At 44.0% G+C, this 7,277-nt stretch overlaps 1 pseudogene; it reads right to left on the bottom strand.

Moving 5' to 3' along the window:
* Positions 1-348: 348 nt before the first annotated feature.
* LOC128647707 (ankyrin repeat and SOCS box protein 13-like) lies at positions 349-1,209 on the bottom strand (annotated as a pseudogene).
* Positions 1,210-7,277: the final 6,068 nt, after the last annotated feature.

Consider the following 7,277-nt stretch of genomic DNA (forward strand, 5'->3'; position numbering starts at 1 on the left):
TGACAACAACCATTCAGATTTGTAGATTAGCGTTTTAATGTTAAGATCATTTAGGTTTGAAAGTCAGATGTTTGAGTTCTTGATAGTATTTCCATATTTTCTTCATTGTAGATTAGAAGAACCACCAGCTGTAAAATACCCTACAACTCCCTAATTCCAGCATTCACAAAAAACAAAAGAACAAGAAGCAAGTCACAGCAGTAGGAAGCAGCAATACCATGCATAAGGTTATACCATGATCTATAGATCTTGGAGAACTCCAGCACTGAACGGTATTACATGGAATTCACTTTTACTTGTTGTACTCTTGAACTTTGGGACAACCCGGTGTCCATTGATGTAATACATTCAGTTGTAGAGGAGATACGCAATCAGCCTTCGAGGGATATTTAATTTGTAAACTTTCTCTCCTGCTTTTGGACCAAGAACTTTTCTGAGGTTTAGTCGACAAACCTGTGACAATGTCCTGGGTGTCTTTTCATAATATTCAAAGCACTTGGCAGTGGGACTGTTTGGCCAGCTGTAATCTGACGGCTTTATCCCCCCTATTGTCTCTTGCCTACATATTTCCCCCAAATTCAACAAGCATCTTAATGAGATCTTTATTCTTCACTTTGGCTGCATGGTGCAGTGCTGTTTTGTGCAGTTTTGCTGCGTTAACATTTGCTCCTGCATCAAGCAAGACCTTGGCACAGTCTAGGTGTTCCCTGGCACAGGCTACATGCAGGGGGGTTCCAAAATGACAGTCATGAGCCTCCAGATTAGCACCAACTTCAATTAAGAGCTTCACACATGCCGATTTACCCCTCATGCACGCTTCATGGAGAGGGGAAGGGTAAATAGTGGGGGATTGACCTTAGCACCACGATCCAAAAGGAGCTTCACACACTCCAAACTGCCACCAGAGGAGGCGTCACACAGTGGGGTACTTCCATCTATGTTCCTTGCATCCACCTGTGCGCCAGCATCTAGCAGCATCTTCATGCACTGAAAGTGACAATGAAGAGAAGCTTCATGCAGAGGTGTTATGGAGTCAACAGTAACCTGGTTCACACAAGCCCCACTCTCAATCAGCTGTTTAAGTTGCACTGTGTGGCCCTGTCTTGATGCATCGTGAATCGGCGTTCTATCGACCCATTGTCCGATATCTCCGATGATATGTCCGCTATACACCGCAGGGGCGGAGACTGGCGCTGCTCCCGTAGCCATGACAACAAGGCCCGAACCCGTTTAATGTAATTTTAGCATAACAGTTAGGGTAGATTAATTATTAGTTTAATATATTTTAATGTGATTTCAGTATAATAGTTAGGGTAGATTAATAAATAGTTTAATATAGTTTATTGTAATTTTAGTATAACAGTTAGGGTAGATTAATTAATAGTTTAATATAGTTTAATTTAAATCAAAGGTAAGTTTTAATTTATTATAAGATAGGGATTAGTTAATATTTAATATAAAGTTAGCGGGTTGTTAGGTTACGGGTTAATAGGTTAATTTAATTTATGGCGATGTGGGGGGCTCGCAGTTTAGGGGTTAATAGGTTTAGTAAGTGGTAGTGATGTTGGAGGCCAGGGGTTTAGGGGTTAATAACTTTATTTACTTGCAGTGGGCTCCAGGAGCGGCGGAATAGGGGTTAATACATTATTTAGGTGGCGGCGGGATAGGGGTTAATACTTTTATGTAGGTGTCAGTGGTGTCGGGAGGCAGATTAGGGGTTAATAAGTATAATGTAGGTGGCGGCGTTGTTGGACGGAAGATTAGGGGTATTTAGACTCAGGGTATATGTTAGGGTGTTAGGTGTTAACATAACTTTTATTCCAGCATAGAAATCAATGGGATATCGGACAGCAGCGAACATAAGTTTTCGCTGCTTTCATTGATTGATTCCTATGGCATCCACCGCCTCAAGGGTGGCGGATTGAAAAGTAAGTACGCTGGGCCGGAATAGTGGCGAGCGTACCTGTTAGATATTTGTTAACTAGCAAAAGAAGACAGATAGTGCCGAATTTGCATTCGGAACATCTGCAATGACGTAAGCATTGATCTTTGTTGGACAGAGACCAGCAGATCGTATGTTACATCATAGATTTCCACTTTTGCCGGCCTGTAGGCTTTGATAAATGAGGCAAATCAAGCTCGCCCCAATTACGCCGTGGAATTCCAGCGTATTTGCGGTTGACAGCTTGATAAATAGGCCTCATTGGCTCAAGCAGAGCCTGTTGTAAAACTTTAAGAACAATGTTAAGACTCCATGGAGGAGTAACAGGTTTAAACACAGGCTGAATTCTAACCAAGGCCTGACAAAACGATTGCACGTCTGGCACATCCGCCAAGTGCTTATGGAACAAAATAGACAATGCTGAAATATGACCCTTTAGAGTACTTGCCGACAAACCCTTCTCCAGACCATCCTGGAGAAAGGACAAAATCCTAGGAATCCTTACTTTACTCCAAGAGTATCCTTTGGATTCATACCAATACAAGTATTTATGCCAGATCTTATGGTAAATCCTGCGAGTCACAGGCTTATGAGCCTGAATCAAGGTCTCAATGGCAGACTCATTGAAAATCTAAGCTTAGATAAAACTAAGTGTTCAATCTCCAAGCAGTCAGCTTCAGAGAAATGAGATTTGGATGAAGGAAGGGACCCTGAAGTAGAAGGTCCTTCCTCAGAGGCAGTCTCCAAGGTGAAAAGGATGACATTTCCACTAGGTCTGCATACCAAATCCTGAAATGCCACACCGGGGCTATGAGAATTACAGACGCCCTCTCCTGCTTGATCCAAGGAACTGCCAGAGCATCGATCAGAAATGCCTGCGGATCTCTTGACCTTGAGCCGTATCTCGGAAGTTTGGCGTTCTGATGAGAAGCCATGAGATCCAACTCCGGCTGCCCCCACTTGAGGGTCAAGCTGGAAAACACATCCGAATGAAGTTCCCACTCCCCGGGATGAAAAGTCTGTCTGCTCAGAAAATCCACTTCCCAATTGTCCACTTCTGGGATGTGGATCGCAGAAAGACAGCAGTTGTGGGTCTCCGCCCACTGAATAATTCGGCCACCTCTGTCATGACCAAGGAACTCCAAGTTTCCCCCTGGTGGTTGATGTAGGCCACTGAGGTTATGTTATCCGACGGGAATCTGATAAACCGGGGCTTAGACTAACTGATGCCATGCCAGGAGAGCATTGAAGATTGCTCTCAGCTCCAAGATATTTATGGGCAGGACTGACTCCTCCTGGGTCCATAAGCCCTGAGCCTTCAACAAGCCACATACTGCTCCCCAATATAGAAGGCTGGCATCCGTGGTCACAATCACCCAGGAGGGTACCCTGGGAGAGATGATCCTGAGAAAGCCAAAATGGAAGAGAGTCTATTGTCACCTGATATAGATTTACACACAGAGACAGGTCCATATAGTCCCCGTTCCATTGTCTGAGCATGCATAACTGCAGAGGTCTGAGATGGAACCGAGCAAATGGAATGATGTCAATGGAAGCCACCATCAGACCTATTACCTCCATACATTGAGTCACTGACAGCCATGGAGAGGACTGAAGGGCAAAATAAGAGTCAAAAATCTTTCTTTTTCTGACCTCTGTCAGGAAGTCTATTATTGTCCCCAAAAATACAACCCTTGTAGCTGGAACCAGAGAACTTTTTTTCTAATTCACCTTCCATGGGATTAAAGAAAAGACAACAAGATCTCCATATGAGATTCTACTTGTTGAAAAGATGGCTCCTGAACCAGAATGTCATCCAGATAAGGTGCCACTGCAATGCCCTGAGATGGAAGCACAGCTAAAAGAGCCCCCAGAACCTTTGAAAAAATTCTGGGAGCTGTGGCAAGTCCGAATGGAAGGGCCACGAACTGGAAATAATTGTCCAAAAATGCGAATCTCAGAAACTTGTGATGGTCCCTGTGAATTGGAACATGAAGGTATGCATCCTTTAGGTCTATGGCTGTCATTAACTGACCCTCTTGTACCAAGGGAAGAATGGAGCATATAGTCTCTATCTTGAAGGATGGCACTCTGAGAAACTTGTTTTAACATTTTAGATCTAGGATTGGTCGAAAATTGCCCTCCGTTTTGGGAACTACCAACAGATTTGAGTAAAATCCCAGACCCTTTTCCTGAAAGGGAACTGGAACTATTACCCCCAGGGTGGCAAAGTCCTTGAAACAATGTAAGAAAGCCTCTCTTTTTATCTGGTCTACAGATAATCTGTAGAGGAGAAACCTGCCTCTGGAAGGAAAAGATTTGAAGTCTATTTTGTATCCCTGGGAGACAATGGCCACTGCCCAGGGATCTGGTACATCTCTTATCCAAGCCTGGGAAAAAGAGTCTGCCCCCTACAAGATCTGCTCCCGGACCGGGGGCTAACCCTTTATGCTGACTTGGAATCAGCTGAAGGCTTTTTAGATTGCTTTCCCTTATTCCAGGACTGATTGGGCTTCCAGGAAGGCTTGGCTTAATCTTGCTTGGAGGAAGGGGAGGAAGACTTGCCTTTAAAGTTACGAAAGGAACGAAAATTACTCTGATGTCCCTTCTGCTTATTCTTTTTATCTTGAGGAAGAAAAGTACCCTTCCCTCCAGTAATATCTGAGATAATTTCCACCAAACCAGGTCCAAACAAGGTTTTACCCTTGTAAGGAATAGCCAGGAGCTTAGATTTAGATGAAACATCCGCAGACCAGAACTTCAACCACAAGGCCCTGCAAGCTAGGACCGCAAAACCAGAAATTTTGGCTTCCAGTTTAATAACCTGTAAGGAAGCATCTGTAATGAAGGAATTGGCTAACTTGAGAGCCTTTAATTCTGTCCTGGATCTAATAAAAAGGGCTATCCATCTGAAAAGATTCAGACAATGCATCAAACCAGTAAGCCGCAGCGCTGGTAACAGTGGCGATACAAGATAAAAATGGGAAATAAAGATAACACTGCAATACACACAGCAGGTTGCTATTGTAGACCCTGGTGGACATACATCTTTTTTAGTAAAGCCTCCAATTTTTTATCCATTGGATCTTTAAAAGAACAACTATCCTCTATGGGAATAGTAGTCCTCTTGGCTAAAGGGGAGATTGCTCCTTCTACCTTAGGAACCGTCTGCCATGACTCCTTAATAGAATCCGCTATAGGAAACATCTTCTTAAAAATAGGAGATGGAGAAAAGAAAATCTCCACAACACGGTCAGGAACTGGAAATACCTCCACCGCGGAGGGAACATCAAAGTATTTGTTCAATTACTCAACTTTTTAGGATTGACTACGATAGTTGTGTCGGAGTCGTCCAAAGTAGCCAAAACCTCCTTAAGTAATAAGCGAAGGTGTTCTAGCTTATATCTGAAGGATACCACTTCAGCATCAGAAGAATGAATTCCACTGTTTGAATCTGAGATTTCCCCCTCAGATGCTACCGACATGTCTTCTTCCTCAGGCTTATGGTAAGGGACACTCTGGATAGCCAGAACTTGATCAGAAACCTTACTAACTGTTTCCTTAAATTTCCTTTTATGCCTTCCCTGCAACATGGGGAAAGCTGACAAGGTCTCAAATAATGCAAGGGATACCTGGGAAGCAATGTTTTGTAGAGAAAATCCTACAAGATTGCAAGAGGAAACACAGGGCAGATCGTATGTTACATCATAGATTTCAACTTTTGCCGGTCTGTAGGCTTTGATAAATGAGGCAAATCAAGCTCGCCCCAATTACGCCGTGGAATTCCAGCGTATTTGCGGTTGACAGCTTGATAAATAGGCCTCATTGGCTCAAGCAGAGCCTGTTGTAAAACTTTAAGAACAATGTTAAGACTCCATGGAGGAGTAACAGGTTTAAACACAGGCTGAATTCTAACCAAGGCCTGACAAAACGATTGCACGTCTGGCACATCCGCCAAGCGCTTATGGAACAAAATAGACAATGCTGAAATATGACCCTTTAGAGTACTTGCCGACAAACCCTTCTCCAGACCATCCTGGAGAAAGGACAAAATCCTAGGAATCCTTACTTTACTCCAAGAGTATCCTTTGGATTCATACCAATACAAGTATTTATGCCAGATCTTATGGTAAATCCTGCGAGTCACAGGCTTATGAGCCTGAATCAAGGTCTCAATGGCAGACTCATTGAAAATCTAAGCTTAGATAAAACTAAGTGTTCAATCTCCAAGCAGTCAGCTTCAGAGAAATGAGATTTGGATGAAGGAAGGGACCCTGAAGTAGAAGGTCCTTCCTCAGAGGCAGTCTCCAAGGTGAAAAGGATGACATTTCCACTAGGTCTGCATACCAAATCCTGAAATGCCACACCGGGGCTATGAGAATTACAGACGCCCTCTCCTGCTTGATCCAAGGAACTGCCAGAGCATCGATCAGAAATGCCTGCGGATCTCTTGACCTTGAGCCGTATCTCGGAAGTTTGGCGTTCTGATGAGAAGCCATGAGATCCAACTCCGGCTGCCCCCACTTGAGGGTCAAGCTGGAAAACACATCCGAATGAAGTTCCCACTCCCCGGGATGAAAAGTCTGTCTGCTCAGAAAATCCACTTCCCAATTGTCCACTTCTGGGATGTGGATCGCAGAAAGACAGCAGTTGTGGGTCTCCGCCCACTGAATAATTCGGCCACCTCTGTCATGACCAAGGAACTCCAAGTTTCCCCCTGGTGGTTGATGTAGGCCACTGAGGTTATGTTATCCGACGGGAATCTGATAAACCGGGGCTTAGACTAACTGATGCCATGCCAGGAGAGCATTGAAGATTGCTCTCAGCTCCAAGATATTTATGGGCAGGACTGACTCCTCCTGGGTCCATAAGCCCTGAGCCTTCAACAAGCCACATACTGCTCCCCAATATAGAAGGCTGGCATCCGTGGTCACAATCACCCAGGAGGGTACCCTGGGAGAGATGATCCTGAGAAAGCCAAAATGGAAGAGAGTCTATTGTCACCTGATATAGATTTACACACAGAGACAGGTCCATATAGTCCCCATTCCATTGTCTGAGCATGCATAACTGCAGAGGTCTGAGATGGAACCGAGCAAATGGAATGATGTCAATGGAAGCCACCATCAGACCTATTACCTCCATACATTGAGCCACTGACAGCCATGGAGAGGACTGAAGGGCAAAACAAGAGTCAAAAATCTTTCTTTTTCTGACCTCTGTCAGGAAGTCTATTATTGTCCCCAAAAATACAACCCTTGTAGCTGGAACCAGAGAACTTTTTTTCTAATTCACCTTCCATGGGATTAAAGAAAAGACAACAAGATCTCCATAT

Source organism: Bombina bombina, chromosome 2 (genome assembly GCF_027579735.1).
Source record: "Bombina bombina isolate aBomBom1 chromosome 2, aBomBom1.pri, whole genome shotgun sequence".
Classification (NCBI taxonomy): Eukaryota; Metazoa; Chordata; class Amphibia; order Anura; family Bombinatoridae; genus Bombina; species Bombina bombina.